The sequence below is a fragment of the Hydra vulgaris genome, chromosome 12 (genome assembly GCF_038396675.1).
Source record: "Hydra vulgaris chromosome 12, alternate assembly HydraT2T_AEP".
Classification (NCBI taxonomy): domain Eukaryota; kingdom Metazoa; phylum Cnidaria; class Hydrozoa; order Anthoathecata; family Hydridae; genus Hydra; species Hydra vulgaris.
This window is the reverse complement of record NC_088931.1, coordinates 25,984,854-26,007,500: the sequence shown is the minus strand read 5'-3', so window position 1 is coordinate 26,007,500 and position 22,647 is coordinate 25,984,854.

The following is a 22,647-nucleotide window of genomic DNA, read 5'->3' as shown; positions in this document are numbered from 1 at the left end:
ATATATATATATATATATATATATATATATATATATATATATATATATATATATATATTATATATATATATATATATATATATATATATATATATATAGATATAGATATATATAATTTTTTAAGCAGCCATTTATTTAAGTCCGTGTTGAAGACATCGGACAGTTATAATTATAATAAAAGTTTTGAGACAGTTATGTTTATATATGGAGTTTCCTAGTTTTATAGTAGTATATTTTTAATTTGCCTACTTCGATAAAGATTTGAAAAAACCTTTTTAAAAAAATTTGGCCGATAGTACAACAAGTTTAAGTCCATTCATAAGAAAATTTTAAAAGTTTTGAATTTTTGTTTTGTTTTATAAGACAAACTTTTAAAATACTCAAACACTTTCTGCTTACTTTTTTTAATTCCTTAAGAAAATACGAAAATATTTCACGGAAGGAATTGAATTCATTTAAGGCTTAATGTAAAGTGATTAAGTTTTCACATTCTTTATGAATTAAAATGATGATTATAATAATTTAAGTTAAAGCTTGACCGGATAAAAAATCGGTAAAACTTCTAAACCGAAAAGACTTGTTTTAAACAATACTTAAAATTAAAAACTATAGGCATTTTTTTAAACTATTTTAAAATGTTGTTATTAAGTAATAGTAAAATCATTTTTAACCAGAAACTAAAGTTTTGTATTCATTTCCGTGCGCAACAAACGTGGCAAATCGTCTCATATTTAGCTAAAGAGTTCTCAAAATTTTTAATTATATATCGTCAGCTTTTATTTTTTCTTACATTATTAATCTTACAAAGTATTAACATAATTTTTTACTTTTTTTGTTTTTAAACTTACTTTTTATTGATTCCTAAACTTATCTTAAAGTTTTAAAAATATTAATAAAAATAAATAATTTAATAATACTTTAAAAAAAGAAAAAACGTTAAATGAATAATATATATATATTTAAAAATGCCACGACATAATCGTAAAAACGTGCCACGATATAATCGCACAAAACCAACTTTAAATGACAAGCATGCCAAGTTGAAAAAACTTTCGCCGCGTGCAAACGCTTATCTTTGTAAGGGCATTTTCTTTTTGGACTTCAACATTTAGAAAAATGGAACACCAATATAGTGTAAATAAACAAATTAACAAAAAGATCAAAAATAAACTACAAATGTTTTTTTTTTTAAATAAGTATTTATAGGACGTTTTATTTTAGTTTTTATATATTATTCAAAACAGGTTATTTTTTTTTATTCCCGTAAAAAGCATTTTTTTTTTACTTTTTTTTCTTATAGGTTCCTGTTAGTGAGCTGAAATTGTTATAGCAGACTTTGATATGTGGCCTCCGTAAAGCAATTTGCAGGAAGATATTAAACCACAATACCTGTAATTTAATATTAGTTTGTATAAATTGAGGTTAGTTAATTTGACGAGTCTTTTTAATGAAACACTGTGTAAAATATTTTCTTTCATTGGATAGTTTTTAAAAATTATAGAAAACCATCCTGTTACTTTTTTTTCCACTTTGAATACTGTGTGTGTGTGTGTGTGTGTGTGTGTGTGTGTGTGTGTGTGTGTGTGTGTGTGTGTGTGTGTGCAGAGTTGTCCATAGGGTTGGCGACCCCGGGTCACTGGAATTGTTAGCAAAAGCGTGTGCTATCCACAGACTATTGTGTGTGTGTGTGTGTGTGTGTGTGTGTGTGTGTGTGTGTGTGTGTGTGTGTGTGTGTGTGTGTGTGTACATTATGGATGTGAATATTTAATTATTTTATTTTTTTATCTTTAAATACCAATAAAGATAAAAATAAGTTATTTATTAAATCTCTGTAAAATTTCACTTCGTTTAAGACCCAACTTGATATTTTTCGAGAAAAAAATATTTTTAATACTTAACATATGGCATTTTTTGAATGTTATAAGAGAAATATTTTTTTTAATAGTTGATGTAAAAAGTTATCTAAAAAGGATTTTGATATTTTAAAATCAAAAATAAAATAAAAAATTCATATTCTTAGCGTACTTGCAACAATGATAGCTATACAACTTTTATCATAACCAACAATAGCCCACATCAAATATGTCACTTAAGTGACAAAGGATCATAATATATAGTCTGAATTAGTTCTATCTCATAATTTTGGCGAATAATTTTAATTATAGGGAGCCTAGAGTGATTGGCCGATCATACTTTAGAAAAAAAAAATGAATAAGTAAAGAATTCGAAGTACTTTCTTCTTATTTGAAAAATTTCAAAACTTTTTTGTCTTGATATAATAGTAAAATTAGAATACTTTTAAAAACATTGTGATTATATCCTTGGTGACTATAGTCTTGATCATTGTAGCCTCGGTGATTGTAGCTTTGGTGATTATAGTCATGGTGATTACATCCCCAAAATGTTTTTTTTAAACCTAACAAAGCTGTAGCTGCATTTTTTTTTCTTAAAATAAAATTAGCATCAAGTTAGAATTTCAAAACTTATTATGTTACTATAATTATAAAGAGCAGGATAAACACTTAAGAGATTTTTTTACTTTTTTTAAGATTTTTTTCCAAGAATTAATTTTAAATGAAATTATGTTTTTTTTTCATTTTTTTTTATAACTAATAAACAATGAGCGTCTCAGGTAATTTTCTTGTCAAGGAAGTTGTTCTATTATAATATAGGGAGATACTATATTATAATTTATCCATTTATTTAAACGTGGTGTATTTCTTTTTAATTCTTTAAGCACATCGGTGTGGAATCACAAATAGAGTAAAAAAAATTGTTCCTCAAAATTTTCTTTTTAATTTTTTTATAGACTTGAAGAATTTTTAATATAATATTATTATAAAATTTTGAAAATAAATTTTAATAATAAACCAAATTAGACTAAATTAGTTTTATTAACCTCGCTTTAGTCTTATAAAGAATAAAATGAAACATTGTTCATTTAATGTCCAAATATATATAAATTTAATCTAAAAAATTACTAACCTATGGATAATTTTGAAATGGAAAAACTCCTCAAAATTATGTTTTTAATGTTTTCCATTTATCTAGTCGTATTTTAGACGTCTGTAAACGTCTAAAATAGGTCAAGATAAAGATGGTTGTCAAAAACGACTATTAGACGTCTTCTATAAAAGAACTTCTATCATACGTCTTAATTGAAGACATCTTTATAAAAGAAATCTATTTAACTTCTTGAAAAATGACCGATATAAAAAAAGTTTTTAGAAGTTCTAAATAAAATAATATAAAAAGTTCATTATAAAATAAAAGCCTGTGCTTTCAATTTAATGCACTTATGCTTATTTTAAAATTTCTTTAACATCCTAAAAAGAGAATGGATGTTGATCTATTTTTTAAAATACCACTCTTTTCTACAGACTAATTTATCTCTATTTCTTGCTCTAGCCATTTGTATACCTTTTTATATTTTTGTACATAGTAAACTTTTTAAATATTTTTGTAAGTTTCAAACATTCTTAAACGACGAATTAAACAAAACTAAAAAAAACTAAATTAAAATGTAACTAGGAAGAAAAATAACAAAGAAGTGTTAAACTCTTCACAAATAATAACTCTTCACAAATAATAAGTTTTTACTCATCATCACAAAATATGTACGTAAAGTATGTCAGTGTTATAAACAATTTAAATGTAAGATAATTTACAAAACATTCTACATACCTAAATTAATAAATGCAAAGTAATAAACTTTTGAGTCAACTTTAAAAGCAAATACTTCTTCCCAGTGGGCACAGGACGTATTTCAAATAGGGTTAGGACTATTGTAATTGTAATTGTAAAAATTAAATACAATTACACATTACAATACAATAATATTGTATTGTAATATTACAGAAACAACAAAAAAAAATTATTTTGGTATTGTATTGCTGTGATGAAAAAAAATTACAACAAGTATTGTATTGTTTTTTTTCTACCAATACAATAAAATTAGAGAACTATTGTATTGTATTGTTTTAATGAAATAAAATTACAATAACTATTGTATTGTTTTGATGAAAACAATTACAATAACTATTGTAGTGTATTACTTTACATTAAAGTAGAAAAGCTAACGTATTTTAACGTATTTATATTCATCTCTGACGAACTTATTATTATTTTTGCTAATTTTTATTTACGGATTTGCAATATATTGCAAATCTTATTTTTACATATTTAGATTTCGCATCACCTATCTTGTTATTAATTTGATGAACATTCTGTAGTTTATTATTGTAAAATATTCTCTAATTTTTAAACTTAAAGAAAACTTTTAGCTTCATTTTTATTATTTATTTTACCTTTCTCAGAACGTATTTTATGTTGAATCGCTGTCTTAGGTCTGCCGAATCCCTTTCATTTGCAGAAAAATAGTGGTTTCCTTTTTTTTGATCCCGTTAACTTTGATTTTCAATATTTAAAATTGCCCAATTTACCATTCTGGCACACCTTCCCCTCCCATTATGTTTCAATAAAATAGAATCAACCATTAAATATTAGTTGTACCCTATTTCAAAGGTACAAGGGTATATAGTTGGCAACTGGACTATTAAAACATTTTTTTTATTACAATAACAATATATTGTTATTGTATTACAAAGACGAATTACAATACAATATTTATTGTTATTGTAGTGGGTCATTACAATACATATTTTTTTCAGATATTGTTATTGTTTTATAAAGATGAATTGCAATACAATATTTATTGTTATTGTATTACAGAATTACAGTAGTTGTAAATCACAAGTATTGTTATTGTTTTAATACGTAATCGTTTTAATACGTATATCGTTATCGTTTCGTTATCTACGTTATCGTTTTACGTTACGTTAAATACGTTATCGTTTTAATACGTAAAACTAATATTTTAATTGATTTTTATTTTAATATTAATTATTCTTGGTTAATTAGAATTTATAATGCTAATTTAGTTTAAAAACTTTTAAAAGAGGAAAAAAAATCTATTATATTAAATCCTTAATTTATTATTAGTATTAAATGTCTTAATTTAGCTTTGAATTGCTATTGAAGTGTTTTTACTTTAGCATTTACAACTTACTGAAAATGTTTCCACAAAATAGTACACACAATAGCACAACTAGGGAAACGATAGGTTCAATTCGCACTGATTTTCGGGAGCGCCATTTTTTATAATTAGTTTTATAACTAGTTTTATAATTGCTCACGTCATAAGTATTGCGTCATAAGTATTGCGTTATAAAACACTACTTCTACAAATTATAAGTTAAGATTTTGAATTTATAGTTACGATATGATTTTAAATATTTTTGCCCTTTATCAACATTCTACAGTTTAAAAAAATACTGTTTGACAGCGAAATTGTATTTTTTATTAAAAAATATTTTTATTAAAACAGAAAACATGTTTTTTGTTTTAAGAAACAAACTTCCTACACCGCAAATCATTTCTTAAAATAAGGAATTTATTTAATTCGAGAAATAAATTTCTTAGACTAAGGATAATGGATTTACGATTTTCCTGTGTGATCTATATTAGATTCCAACTCCAAGCCATTATTTAAACACTTGAAAAACTAACATCTGGAATAATAAATTAATATTCCACTACTTACTGAAATATCAAATTAATATTCCAACATGCGATAATAACATTAAATTTTTAATTTAATACAATTTATTATTTTAAAATCCGTACTTTTGAAAACTAATTAAGCGCAAAAATACTTAAATTAAATTCATAAAAGGATTAAATGTTCATAAATGCCATAAAAACTAAATTCTTTGAGATCAAATATATAATTCAAAAATATGTATTTTTAAAGAAATCGTTAATATAATTTATATATTCTTTTAAAGCAATTTATATTTTTGACTTATTTATCGTTGAAATTGTTTTTGAGAACTTCGAGATATTAAGACCACTTAATGTAATTTTAAACTGTTCCTGTAAGGTTTTGCATTACGGTTTAATTAAGGAGCCTGTTAGTAATACTATCTTATAGGAGATTTAAATTATAATACTAAAAGCAATGTAATTTTAATTTAAACAATGTAAATTTAATACTTAGTTGGGTAACATAGCTATAAATAAATCTCTTGATAACGTCATAAAAAGGGGTCTTCGTACTTAATGAATTTCACTTGATAAGGCTGTGACAACGGGTGTCTGTAATGAATTTCACTTAATAAGGTCGTGACAAGAAAAAATAAAAATTTTTAATGTCTAATTATAGCATTATGGCATAAATATTAAAAAGAAGCAAAGGTAAAAAATGTGAAAAAAAAAAAAAAATTATGATAAATATTTAAGAAATTTTGTTTATTGTAGCCTTTTTGGAAAAAATTTTACTCCCTCCATATAAAATGTTTTTTCGGTCAACCAAAACATAAACAACGAAGAAAAAGTTTTCATTAATAATTGCGCATCAAAATTCAAAACAAAGTACAAAATGACTGAATGAATGTCCTCAATGTTTTATTATTGTTGGAGAATACTCAACAAACATCTTACCAAGGGAAACAGACACACACACCAAAAAAATAATCTATCGTTTATTTTTATCTTATCTATACTAAATCAACTTTTTGATAGTAATAAAAAGTTCTCATTCCCCTCTTCCCCTCGTTTATCCATATATTATATAGCTTATATATTTTGTTGGTGAACAAAAATGCAGATAAGCACTCGGATGCACTAACTTCGGAAGTCATTAAAATCGGAATCAAGAGAAAGTTATAACTATGCGCTAAAAAAAGTTTTATGCGCTACGATTGGATTTCCAGCCCCCGTTTTGAAGCCTCGATCCCAGTTGCTTGCATTTAATTTATAAAAAAATAGAAGTTTTAAATAATTTTCTTTTTTATAATTTTTTTTGTAAATAAATATATTTTAAAAATTGTATATATTTTGTATAAATATATCTTGCCGAGAAAAATTTATCTCAGACAGATCTCTCCAAAAAATCAAGTAAACACCAACTGATTTTGCGATAAATCTATGTATCATCCCACTCTTCGTAAAAAAATAAGGCTTATCTTTTTGTAAAGTAGTTAGTTATGCGATCTAACAATTACCTTGTCAAAATATACTGAAAGGATATTTGTAATATTGTAATAGACTTGTAACGGAGCTGTGCATAATAATTCCTTCTTTTTATTTTTAATCCTTATTAATACAAAATAATAATCAAAATTCCGTATCATTAAATAGTTTTTTAATTAAGACTTTTTATATTTATTGTTTTTTTTATTTATTACTGCTTTATATTGTATTTAGCAATTATACAAATTTCGTAAAAACATTTAAGCTGATCATATAAGGATACAGGTGCTGTAACTTTTTTTTGCATTAATATTAAGTCACTTGATCATGACATCAATACTAGAAAAAAAAAATTCAAAAATTTAAAAATATTCGTATTTTATTAGTGTAAAGAACCTACCGAGATATTGTTAGTATGTTTTACACCCACTAAAGAATTTAAAAAATTATAAATCCGTGATAAGTCTGTATTGTAGCAATATAATAAAACAGTGGAATATTACAAGACGCAAAATATGTTTTTAAAACAACAATTCAATAGAATAAATTACTTATTATTTGTGTTCATAGTATCTACAATAAAGTATAATCAAAATTATTCAAATTATTATTCAAAATTAGCTTGTTACTTTATTTTTGGTAAAATATCTTTCTATCGTTTCTTTAACTTCATTGTTTCTTTAATCGAAACTTTACTTCGACAATTCAAAATTAATTTAATATTTAAAAACAAAATACTTTTAAATCAAATAAATATTAAAAAAATAACTTTTTAATGTTGTTTTATTGCTGTTAAGTACCACATTTGTGTTTTTCTTTTAAACTCGTTTTATATTTTATCATCATTTTACATTGGAAGTTTAACATACAAATAAACTAAAACATATTTCATCGTATTAATAATATTTGTTAATAATAATTTGTTATTATATATTGTTAAGTTTAATTAATTTTTTTATTTGGACATGCAAAAAATGATTTTAATAGTATAAAAATTAACTAATATGATTGTAGAGACAAAAATTGCATGAATGTTGTTTCACCACTTAAAATCATAATTATGATTGATTTGCTAACTCCAGCATCAGTAAATAAGTTACTTTTAAATTTAAGGAAGATAATTGATGCTCCTAATATCATCTAAGCGACTAAGTTGTGATAAATCGTATTTGCAATTTTGATTGCTATAAATGTGTTAGGCCAGAGAATATGATTGCTTGATTTTCCATGCAACATTTTTTGATTTCAATGACTACAATTACTGAAGGAATAAATTTGTGTTTAGGAAAAGCTACAAAATCAATATCACCTAAATTCAGGTTATACTCTATATGCATAATTGACGCTTGTTTATTTTTAGCTCTCAATCAAAATGGAAACCCTGGCTTTACTGTATTTCTGTACGTAGAAATAATCTACTTAGAAGTAATTTTAAGTAAGTAAACTCCTGATCAGGAAAAATAGTTACCATGGTTGTTTAACTTTTCAAGTAAGTTATCCAATATTTTTAATGTTCGAATAATTTCGGTTTTTCTTTCATCAAAAGCAGATCCGTTCGTGGTAACATCTACAATATTTTTTTATTAAACTGTCCTGATCACAAGTTAGCGGTTGACCTAAACGACACTGCATTTTTAATTAATAAAATAAAGGGAAAAAAAAAATATTAATAACTTTTTTTAAATATTAATCTGAATCTTTAATTTATCCTTTTCTTTTTAGTCAGGTTGCTGTTTGACGTTCAGTGACTTTTTTACAAAGTACAAGACCTCGGTTTTTTCTATAGATAGATAAATAGTTAAAATTTATTAGAACAAGTTTAAATATTCTAAAGGATATAGAGGTCCAAAAAATGGACACTGACTTCCTCAAGGTTCTGTTCTCTCAGCTCTATTATTTATTATATATGTATATATATATATATATATATATATATATATATATATATATATATATATATATATATATATATTATTGATATCTTGTTGACTGGTCAGATAAATAGGGATGAAACTTAATGTAGAAAAATGTTCAGTTCTACACCTAGGCTTCAAAAATAAACATCATGTCTATTCTATGTACAATCCATTAAAGAAAAAAAGGGTTGGCATCAAATCTAGCAATTCAGAAACTGACCTCGGAATAGATATTGATATAACATACTATTCTCTAAACATACCTCTAATAAAAAGTTCTTTCTATTATTTAAATTTATTTTGTTTTAAAAGCCTATTTTCAGCACTTGTTCGACCATATTTAGAATATTGTGGATCTGTATGCAACCCTCGTCCACTTAAAGACATACAACAAGTTGAAAATATATTCAGAAGAACGTTAGTTCATGGATTACAAAGTCTTACATATCACCACAGACTATTAAAAGTTAATATGACAACCACAAGGTACTGACTAATCCTTGGAGATTTAATAAACATCTATAAATAGCTAAACAGCTGCTACAACTGTCAAAAGACCTTTCCAAAAACAACTGTAAATTCTATTACAAAAGGATATTCATTTAAACTAGAAAAACCCTATTGTCGTCTAGCTTCTCGTCAAAATTTTTTCACCTTACAAGTAGTCAACAAATGGAACTCCCTCCCAAATGACGTTGTAAATGCTTGACGTTGTAAATCCTTTAGCAATTTTAAAAACAAACTAGACAAGTCATCAGCGTAAAGCTTTATTATACATTTAAGATTCTTTACTACAGATGATAAGTCATTCATAAATAATAAAAACAAAGTTTGTCTGAGCACACAACCCTAAGGTACACCGCTAACTATTCGAATCGGATCTCATAACAATAAAAATATTTCTTCTGAAATAAAAGTTTTACATTTCATGGTTATTTACTAATAGTACGAGTACTTATAAAAAGGTAAACACCGATTAAATAATAATATCAATCATATAATACCATTCAAGTAAATTTAACGAAGAGAATTATAATAATAACAATACTACTACTAGATATAGTAATGAAAATAATAATGATTATATTAGTAACTAAAATAACAACAACAACATAATAATAATAACGATAATAATGGTAATATTGATAAATATCGCTGATAAATAGTAATAAGTAATGACGGTAATAAAAATTTAAATAAAATGTAAATAATATTAACATCACATATAATAATAATACTAATAACAATAGCAATAGCAATTATAATCTATAATGAGCCTAACATTTTACATACAGTATTTTTATAACAAATAGTCAAAAGACGGTTTAATTTTGTAAAATTGAGTTGAGTAATTAAAAATGAAGAGGTAAATTATTCAATTTTATGCATTGGTTTGTGACAACGATTTGGGATAGATAATTTAAAGTTACTAAAAGATCGAAAATAATAACGAGATTTTTAGTGGATGTGAGGATTAGAATAATATTGTTGAAAGCATATTATTTTCAAAGCCTTATTTTGTAGGTTAGATAATCTTGAAAGACTTGCTTTGTCCCCAAACCTAACAAGAATATCTGAAATGTGATCCAAAAATTGCACGGTATATATTGAGTAAAGTTTCATAGTTAAAATAGTGTAGAATTTTGACTAGCATCCAATTTGATTTACATAATTTCACTGCTAGGTTTTTAAGATGAGAGGAAAAGGATAGATTTGAGTCATAATTTCAAGACACACCTATCCAAAAACGGTCCCATCCTCAATTTTGAGGACCAAAAAAACGACCGATGGAGCATTTATCTACAAGGTCTTAGGTATCACCAGATGTAAAAATTAATATCTAATCTCTATAGCCATAGGAGAAAAATACATTTAAAGTTTTATAGCACTTTGCGCTATTGATCGCACTTTGAGCCTCGTTGTAAATCTATTTATTTATTTTTTTCACTTTTGGATTATGGAGTTTTTAAAAAATATCAAAAACTCTTTACATGCATGTGTTGGCTATAACCTGACAAAAGATTAGCTCTTTAACATTTGTGGTTTGTGTACAGGAACCTAAAGTATAGGGTATGGCACTAAAAGCCTTTTTTAAAAAGAGACAACGGATGCTTTACGTTTTTATTTTAACCTTATTATCGACTAAATAAGTTTCAAAATTTAATAGAATGAAGCCTTAGTATGTATCTTTCAGGCAAAAAAAATAGAAGCAAGATATCTTTTATCTGTGCAAAGATACAGCTCTTAAAGTAGGAATCTCGCCTTTGAAAAAACGGCCAAAATATAGCAGCTTTTTGTGATTTTTATGCTTTTTAAAGATTCAAAGTTACATCAAATTATTAATTTAGTAACAATATCATGTGACTAGTGGATATGGGATTCTATAGTTGTTAGACTTCACATTTGTGTGTACTTTGTCTGCAAAAAGAGCGCTTTTTTTGTCCAAGTTTGTATAAAATATGGGGCAGAAAACACATAGTTAGAGACATTTTTTCTAATTGTTCTGAATTTAAAACACATAAAAACCTCTTTATATTTTAGTTGTTAAACCCACTGGTTTGCGTTGTTGTTTTTGTTTAAAATGATTGACCAAATATTGGAAATACACACAATAACAACAACCTTTTTAAATTTAAATAAGAAATATATCTTTACTGAAATGGATTTTAACAAGATAACAAACAAAGGAAAATCCCTTTTAACCTTGATCTCCCATTGAAAAAACACATATATACAGAAATGAAATCAATCAATCAAATTTATTAACAAGCTCAAGGCCCAATATAATAAATATACAATGGGTAAAATAAAGTGGATTAGAATAAAACAAAGACTAACGCACTTGAATATAAATAAAACCCAAGGAAAAGTAATGATAAAAAAAAAAAATAATAAATAAAGATAAGAAATTAAACTGTTATAAATATAACTCAGCTCTCCATTTAAACATCAAAGGAGACTGCAAGAACCTGTCTAAGTTAACAAAAGCTTTTATGACGAGGTTCTCACTATTCTGCAGCAGTAACAGTGAGGAGTATTGTTGCTTGCGAATAACAACATTAAGTGAATGGGCACCATGTTTCACAAATAATTTACTAGCACTGTTCCATGGAGGCTTGTTAACATCAAGCGAAGTGCATTATTATATGCAACCCATAGACGATGGAATGAGTCGTTTCTCCAAAGACACCACAACTGACATCCATAGATTGGGCTGCAAAAGGCATTAAATAACATGATCTTTGTTTGTATTTGTGTAGAGCTGAACTTTCTATGGATGAGATTAGCTTTTGCATACACAGAGCACACGTGTTTTAAAATATCTTTGTCATCCTGCATATCGTTTGAGATCAAATGACCCAGGTATTTACATTGACTAGTGTATGTGAGAACCATGCCAGATAATGTGAAACAAGGCCTATTTGTAAGGGGGTTATAAATTTTAAAAAACATTATTTGAGACTTAATATTGTTATAAACTATATCATGTTTCGCAGCATAACTGGAGCATAAGTCAAGTAAGATCTGGAGACCTTTGGCTGGTGATTAATTTCCTTTAAAAAAAAATTACTTTATGGTAGTGTTATGGTGTTTAATACTTTTTCCTCAAATTGCTGTTGAGATTTTTTTATTCAGTACTTGCAAAATAAGATTAGTTTTTTGTAAACTTATGATATTTTATGAAACTATAAATAAATTTATATAGTAAACAAAAATTTCAGACAAGAATATTTCTTATCAACATAGTTATAAATATTTCTAGAATGAAATTCTAGAAATCACTGTTTAACTGTTTAAAAAAAATGAATTATTTTAAAAATCGAATTCAAAGATGCTTGCTGTTATAGTCAATTATACATTTCAGTAACTGGCCTCTATAACCAGGGTGAACATGGTTTTTTTTGTACCTAGAGTTGAAGATATGAGTTCTTAAAGTCTTTGTTATGTTGAGCATATGCAGTATTTAATGTCCTTCCAAAACAGGAGCTAACAACACTCTTAAAATGTTGGAATATTTTCACAAAATCAACCATATGGTCTGCCTTTTCTCTTTCAATAATTCTTTGTAAAACATCCATATTCTTCAAAAGCTTATGACAATCATTCCCAAAAAACTCTCCACCATGATAAGGTTGTAATTTCAATTTGAGAAGTAATAGCCAATCTTTGCCTTTAGGCCATATCTTTAGATATGTAAAGATGATTTACAATTCCAAGGAGAAAATAAAGTTCCATCGGAGGAATAAACTCAATAACTTGTTTGACATCTTCTTGGTCAAACAATGGGCTATGAATAACATTATGAAAATCCTTTGCGCATATTTTTCCATTCTCTTTCTCAATGAATGCTTTGTATTGCATCCTATTGGATCTGAAGTTGCTTGGAGTTCCCTGTTCTTTGAGGTCACTAGATTTAACATCACACCAACAGTAAGGGTGTTTGCTTGAGTGAGACTGAATGCCACAGATGATTTTGGCTAACTTTATGTCATATGCAATCAAAAAAGGCATATCAATTTTCCCAAATTAACTTAAAATTTTTTTCACATTTTTATAAGTTTCTGAAAAATTTTTCAGAACAGCAACAAGTAGCCGAAGCTTGGCATTTGTTTCTTTTTCATGTTCTACAGTCAGTAAGCTTTTGTCATTTGAGGCTGAACTTGTTTTGATATTTTGACATCCACCATTGGAGATAACACTCAAGCTGAATTTGAGGAAAGATCCTCCACCATCAATACCTAGTTTGATGTGAGGCGGTGAAGTGATTGCTTTAGCTGAGAATTGAGTTATAAAATCCCCTAAACTCTTGCAGTGAACAACCTTCGCCAAATAATCAGTTTTTGTTGATGGCCTTGTGAGATTTTGGAAACTTTGAATAAATTTTCAACCTTTTGACCAGCCATTCTAAAATTTTCCCTAAATTTTGTTTCAACAATTTTTGAATTTGTGGTCTTGTTTGATGTTACAGCCAGTTCTTGCATCTTTTTATTTGAAAGACCAGTATTGATTTGAACTTGAACCATGTCCAAAGTATTGCAACTCGATCATCCTTAGAATCAATGGAATTTCCAGAAAAAATACCTAGTATTCTTTCCTTGATGAAAACAGAAATATGTCTGTCACACTTTGAAAAACAAAAGAAGCATACAGATTGCCGACAATCTTGATGAGTTTTTCTTTTATATGGCATTTCAGTGGTTAAGCAACTGATCTTTGAAAAATAACTTCAGTACAAGCTTATGTTGGTAAAAAATCTTTTTAGTTGTTTAGACTGTTAACTGCTTAAATGTAATTACTTTGATGTTGTGGCTTTTCCCGGAAAATAAGAAACATTTGTTTTCACATTTTTAAATAGTAGAAAAACTTGATCAAAGCAATAAAAGATTTTAAGAGATACTTCAATACAAGAAAAAAAGCACAACAAGATTATACATATTTGATTTATATATTAAAAAAACTTGGTTCTAACATTAACTTTAAATTATTTTATAAATTACGAATTAATTTTGAATTTACAATTCTAAAGTTATTTTTACAATATCGAAAAAAGTTTTTATTATATAGCCTGTTAAATAAATAAATTTGATTGATTGATTTCATTTCTGTATATATGTGTTTTTTCAATGGGAGATCAAGGTTAAAAGGGATTTTCCTTTGTTTGTTATCTTGTTAAAATCCATTTCAGTAAAGATATATTTCTTATTTAAATTTAAAAAGGTTGTTGTTATTGTGTGTATTTCCAATATTTGGTCAATCATTTTAAACAAAAACAACAACGCAAACCAGTGGGTTTAACAACTAAAATATAAAGAGGTTTTTATGTGTTTTAAATTCAGAACAATTAGAAAAAATGTCTCTAACTATGTGTTTTCTGCCCCATATTTTATACAAACTTGGACAAAAAAAGCGCTCTTTTTGCAGACAAAGTACACACAAATGTGAAGTCTAACAACTATAGAATCCCATATCCACTAGTCACATGATATTGTTACTAAATTAATAATTTGATGTAACTTTGAATCTTTAAAAAGCATAAAAATCACAAAAAGCTGCTATATTTTGGCCGTTTTTTCAAAGGCGAGATTCCTACTTTAAGAGCTGTATCTTTGCACAGATAAAAGATATCTTGCTTCTATTTTTTTTGCCTGAAAGATACATACTAAGGCTTCATTCTATTAAATTTTGAAACTTATTTAGTCGATAATAAGGTTAAAATAAAAACGTAAAGCATCCGTTGTCTCTTTTTAAAAAAGGCTTTTAGTGCCATACCCTATACTTTAGGTTCCTGTACACAAACCACAAATGTTAAAGAGCTAATCTTTTGTCAGGTTATAGCCAACACATGCATGTAAAGAGTTTTTGATATTTTTTAAAAACTCCATAATCCAAAAGTGAAAAAAATAAATAAATAGATTTACAACGAGGCTCAAAGTGCGATCAATAGCGCAAAGTGCTATAAAACTTTAAATGTATTTTTCTCCTATGGCTATAGAGATTAGATATTAATTTTTACATCTGGTGATACCTAAGACCTTGTAGATAAATGCTCCATCGGTCGTTTTTTTGGTCCTCAAAATTGAGGATGGGACCGTTTTTGGATAGGTGTGAAGATATTTTAATGAAACAATGGGAAAATTTTTTGGCCACTTAACATTTAGTTTAGATTTTTATACGTTTTAGATTGACTTGATTTGGAAATGATGAGTTCAGTTTTGTTGGTATTAAGACTTTGTTTGTTAGAGCGCAGCCATTGAATTAGATTAGATAAATCATGATTAATATGTTTGTTAATGATTTGTTTGTGATGAGTAAGTTAGTGTCGTCAGCAAAATGGTAAGCTGTTGAAAATTTTAGAGAGATATTAAAATCATATATATAAATAAGGAAAAGCAATAATCCTAATACAGAAACTTAGGGTACAACTATAGAGCATTTTATTAACAAATATTTGGTATCATTGATGGAGAAAAATTGCGATCTATTAAGAAGATATGCTGAAAACGATTGGAGAGCATAACCTCGGTTGGAGAGCATAACCTCGATTGGAGAGCATAACCTCTATTGGAGAGCATAACCTCGATTGGAGAGCATAACCTAACCTATTAATACAACTTAAAGTAATCTGAAACACCATAGTAAATTAGAATTTTTTTAAATATTCCGAGAAGATACATTTAGAAGAAATCATTTTAGTGTTGGATGGGTGTTGTATTGTTTCATAGTAGTTGTTGAAAATGTTAGTAACAGCCATATTGTCTAAGAAAGTGTTACCATTAGGTTTGAGAATGTAAGATTCAATTGGTGCAGAGTGTTTGATGTTAACAATTACTTTTATTCCTTTCCATATATTTTTTGTATTGTTGAAGTTTTAGCTAAAGAAGGAGATGTAAACTATTTAAATCTATTAAATAGTTGACTTTTTGTGTTAGGATTTTTGGATTTTGTATACTTTTTGTAGAGCTTATTTATAACTGACAATCAAGAATTATGTTGAATATTTTTAAAAAGAAGTTCATAGATTGACATTATGACCAGCCAGTTTAAGAAATATCCTGAATAAATTCATTATCATTTAAATTCCTAAATGACCGTTTATTTGTTATGAATTTTATTTTTTTAAAAGAGTACTAGGAATACAAACAAGCTGTATCATGTGATCTGAAATTGATATTGTTAGGTTGCCAGAAATAAGATTAGGAACTTGAAAGTTTGAAAAGATGTTATCAATAATTGTTTTAGATTTACAGGTTACTTGTGATTCATTGTAGTTTAGTAAGTTTATATTAAAGTTACCCATTGGCGTAACATGTTAACCTTATTTAATTTTTTTTCAGGTGCCCCAAAAAGTCCTTACGGGCTTATCACAGAGCACCGCGGAAGAAGATTTAATAGGAAGGATACCGTTATAATATACAGCCAATGATGATATTTAAAAAAAAAAGGATTGATGATTTCAATAAAAAAGATTTTAGATATTTTGGAACATATACTATAAGATCTTTTCCAACATCATAGTTTAAGTTGGATTGTAAGTATAAAAGAGCATTTTCTTTTTTAGTCATAGTGAAGCTTTGTTCAATATTATAGCAATTTAACTTGTCAGTTATATTGGGATCGTTAATGTATAACTTAGATTTCAAAATTCTAAACATTATTGGAAGAATGGTAAGTGAACTTATGAGACTACGGTAATATAAAAGGGCACAGAAAAAATGTTTAGATGATGGTACAATTTAGAATTTGATTTTAGTTTTATTAAGATCAAGAATACCATACCATTTGCTGTTATAAATAGTGCATAGTACTAAATTATATAAAATAGTAGCAAGTCAGCAAATTCATAAACTTTTCAGTAAACGGAATATTAATTTTCAAAAGATCAATATTAAAAAAATAATAGATTTTATTAAATAAGTTTTTGAACTGTATTGGACTTTCCAAAGAACTTGAGGTATTAGTTGGTAGAGTATGACTTGATAAAGTTAATGAAAATTCTATGTCCGAAAGTGTGCTAAATGGCATATTCTTAATTATGCAGTCGTTACAGTACCAGTCAGAAGAGCCGTTGACAAGAAGATTATACGAAAATTTGTTGATTAAGTTGCATTTAGCATGTACCCAAGAAGAACAACAATTACATAGTATTGCTCTTTGATGATTGGCCACTGCTTTATTGCTGAATTTGCAATGTTACTTAATTGCCATATAAAAGTATAAGTTCAGAGCCGTAACCACCGGGGGACCAGGGGGGTTTAGGCTCCCCCCCTCAAAAAAAAAAAAAAATTTTTAATCATAATTAGTAGGGAAAAACAGCTATTTAAAATATTTTTAACAAATATTTATCCCCTCCCTCCTTTAAAAGAACAATTGGTCCCCCAAATATCAAAATTGTGGTTAAGGCTCTGAAGTTAAAAACAAAACATTAATATATAAAAGTATGGCACAAATCAATAATAACAAATATAGTATATAATATAATAATAAAGCATATATATGTATAATGAATAAATAATAATAGAAGATACAACAACTAAAAAAACATCGAACAAAAAAATTATAAACTATATTTACAAAAAAAAAATATAATACCAAACAAATTAAATCGTAAAAAAATAAGTATAAAACAACCAATCTTCTTATATTTCGTTTATAATTTTCTTTATGATATTTTCTTCTTTTGTTTATTTTATTTGTTAACTTTTTTCTTTCTTTCTTTTTTTTCTTCTTTTAAAGTTTTACGTATGAGTTCTTTCTTTTTTTAGTTCGAAATTCCGTTTATCTTTTTGTTAATTTTTTTTATTTTTTTGATTTAATTGTTTGTTTTAAATTAATTTATAAGATTATTGATTTTATTGATTATGATTTATTAGTGATTAACTTTTTATAAAAGCAATATCTTTTAATTTGTGTTTTACTTTATTCTTTATCTTTACTTTAGTTTTTTTTTTACGGTTAAAAAACTATCAATTTTGCTGAGACCTGTCTGTGAGAAATGATCTACTTTAAAAGGTTTCCACATATATTGTATAATGAAAGTTTAAATAATTAAAAAGTTTAAATAATTAAATAGTTTTGAATGAGATACAGAATCAAACGCCTTTTGCAAGTCAATATATATGACATCTATTATCAAATGATTGTCAAGTGCGATACTCCTACTCGTTAGTAGATTCTAAAAGATTTGTGCATATAGAACGTTTATCAAGAAAACAATGCTGACGAAAATAATTAACTATAATGATTTAGATACACAACATTATGTGAGTTGATAATTCTTTCCATGATTCGACAACAAGTACAAGTTAAAGAGATGTGTCTATAGTTGTTAGGATCCGATGTAGTTGTTAGGATCCGATGTAGCTCCTTTTTTTTTTAAAAAAAAGCTTGGCGCCATTGATTAGGTAAAGTGTTTAATGTAAAACTAGCCTCAAAAATATATGAAAGAGAAAAACATAACGCATGAGCTAACTTTTTAAAAATTGCATTAAGTATACTTTGAGGACCGTACGAGATGCTAGGTTTAATTCCCATTAAGGTTTTATAAACTGACTCTATGGAAAAATAAACAGTGTCAATACCTATTGAATCATGAGCATAACTGATAATATTAGAAGAGTAACTGTTATCTTCCATAAAAACATATTCCAAATGATTATTAAATACGTTAGCAATTTCTATATTACTGGAAGTTATTTTGTTATTGTTATTTTTTTCTATTAGATGGTAGTGCTTAATACCGATATTCATTTTATTATTAACATAATTATAAAACTCAATAATGTTATTTTCCTCAACTAGGTTTAATTCAACTTTCAATTGATAATTAGATAAGACTTGTTTCCAATTCCTGGCGTATTGTTTGTAAGCTGATTTGTTTATAATGGTTTTTTTAATCATCCATCTTCTCCATAAAAATGCTTTGCGGCTTAGATTTTGTTTTTGCCCTAGGGTTTTGTTGTCCTTGTGTGACCACAAGTTGAAATATTATTTTTCAGTAAGATATACCATACATATTTGTTTACGAAAAGTTTCATTTCTTCAACTGATTTTGTTTGGGAGATTGTTTTATTAAAATTTTTACAAACTAAATTTTTTTTTTAATCTATTTTCACTCTCTGCAACTGTTGTAATTACTCGAGTCACATTAGTCACGTCTTAAAAAGTTCATTTTTGATACGGCCGCAAACTTCGGTGTATCAATCCTCCTCCGCATCTTCGTCCAGTACAATAAAATATCAACGATAAAATATCAACGATAAAATATCAACGATAAAATATCAACGATAAAATATCAACTTTTTTTCGGCTCTTTTAATTTTTTTTTCCACTTCTATATTTAACTCGGATTTTGTTTTGAAATTTATATTAATCTCAAATCAGATTTGTTTCTACTTAAGACTTTTACTTTGATTTGTTTATTATTGCCTTTTTTAAATATACTCCATAAATAAATTTGTAAAGATATTGTATTTCATTTTACTTTTTTGTTCTAAAACAACAACAGCATGATATGTATTTTCCTTCACAATCATTATATTAAAAAAAGTAAATGTCATCAGTAAATGTTCGGCATTAGTCAAGACGCAAGGAAAAGAAGTAAGAACGGTGGAAAGGAAGTGAGAGTGTTGTATATTTTAATGTTACTACCGATGCTACCCAAGATATACCTCACACCGTACAAATCGTACACCGTACAAATCACGTTTGTTCTTTACTTTGTGAAATTCAGATAAAACAATTTGGAAGATAGAAGCGATTAATCTGTGTTAAGGGAAAAAAACAGAACTGAAGATATTGTTCAGTTAATTTGCGTGAGTGAATCTTGATTTACAAAAGTTGAGAAACCAAGGATATAATAATGGTTTTAATATGGTAAAAATCTAGAATGGAAAACCTATACAGTGAACGCTCTATTATAAGCAACCCTCTATAAGCAACATTCTTTATAAGCAACCTTTTTTTAACCTTTACAAGCAACTTTTTCAACCTTTACAAGCATCTTTTTTTAGTTCAACTGTTCTGTATAAGCAACTTATTTTTTTGAAGCTAAATGTTTGAGTTAAGTTTAGGCTAATTCAGGTGTAAAGTCAGCTGTTCACTACAACATAACCTCAAATTATAAAAAATTCTGTTATTGGAATATGTTTGTGTTTTTTGCTGTCAGTATTGAAGTGAATTTCTGTTAAATAGAATAGTTACTTAAATTTTATTAGTTTTTGTTGATTAATACATTAATCAACTCAACCTCTAAGTTATAATGAACTAACCTCAAATTGTAAAAAAAGAATCTCAATTGTAAAAAATTCTGTTAATGGAATATGTTTGTGTTTTGTGCTGCCAGTATTGAAGCGAATTTCTGCTAAATAGCATAGTTACTTTAATTCTGTTAGTTCCTGTTATATAATGAATTAATATTTTTGTGCTTTAAATTCAACCATAAAATTTGAATCAGACGAAAAAACGACGTTCAATATTGTTAAAAGATAAACTATCCATTTTAAAGGACATTGAAAATGGTGAGAAAACAAAGTTTGTAACGAATGTAAAGTTTCTAAATGTACAAAGGACGAATATAAAGTTGTAATGAATATAAAGTTGTAATGAATATAAAGTTGTAACGAATATAAAGTTGTAACGAATATAAAGTTGTAACGAATATAAATTTGCTAAATTTACCATAAGTAGAGTAAAAGAAAATAAAGAAAATTCAGAAGAATATGCAACCAAAACGGTATGTAAATCTGAGTTAGATTAAGCAAATGAAAACAATAAAATAGAGTGAAATCGGCGATACAGTGTTTTTTTGGTTCTTGGAGCGGCGACAGTTAAACAATTTAGTTCCAAAGGAAATGATAAAATTAAAAGCACTCGAAGTAAATAAATCAAATAATGGACCTAAAACATTTTTTGCAAGTGACTGATGGTTAACGAAATTTTAAAAAATCCACGGTTTGTCCAATAAAACTAATGTTACAAATTTTTTGGAAAATCCTGTGCTAGAAAAAAAGCAATGAAGGAAAGAGTAACAATTATGCCATGCGTAAACGCTACAGGTAAGCATAAATTAGATTTGATGATGAGAGGGAAATCAAAATATCCTCGTTGCTTCAAAAATATGAACTTGCCAGTATATTACGAATCATCCAAAAATGCTCGGCAACTTATAAACTTTTTAACGGCTAGTATAATGATATATTCATGTCTTCAGTAACTCGACACTTGGAAACTAAAAACCTTCTCGTAAAAGCCCTTCTCTTAGTACATAGTGCAACTTGCCATGGGTCTAAGAATAACTTGATTGGTATCCCGAATTTCAAAGTTATGTTTTTTCCCCCTAATAACACATAATAATAACACACCATTGCTGCGACCACTAGATCAAAATGTGATAAAATTTCTAAAACAATGCTATCGCAAGCATCTACTTGGATGTCTTGCAGCCTTAGGTGCAGGAGATGAAACAGTTTCAGCACTGAAAAATATAAATTTGAAAGATGTTATTTATTTAGTGGGGCAGGCATGATATAAAATTCCTGTGTGAGTTATACAAAATTCTTTTAAACATCTTTTTTCGTCAAGTGATGAAACTCAATAAAACATTCCTTCCGATCAATTTTCAGAAGATGATATTCCCTTGTATTATATAATTCGATATTTAATTATTGCAATTTAGCAGAAACTAAAATTATGGAGTGGGCAAGTGGAACAAGCGAAACAAATCATCCATTTACCTTGATGAAAATTTTGAAGTAGAAAGTGAAACTACTCCTGTTGAAGAAAGTGAAAAAACGTTGGATGACTCCAATAAAAACATCAATGATGTTATAAATTCTTTTAATTTAGTGATAGAATGGGCAAAAGAAAACCAATTTCAATAAAAAAGTTTCTTACCCAGTGGGCACAGTACGTTTTTAAAACGTTTTTTAGACGTTTTTATTAGGTTTAACCTAATAAAAACGTCCAAAGAACGTTTTAAAAACGTACTATGCCCACTGGGTAAGAAACTTTTTTATTGAAATTGGTTCAAATGAGTTGTTTATATAGAGCGTTCACTGTACTTTAGAAAAAATATGTTTGCTCTATACTTCCTTGCAATGTCTACATTTGCTGTTGAGATCAAGTCTTTTTTTAATATCCAAACTCTCTAAAAGTTCTTTAGTTGCAGTCCAACAAGATGAAAAACTCAAGAAGCTGCTAT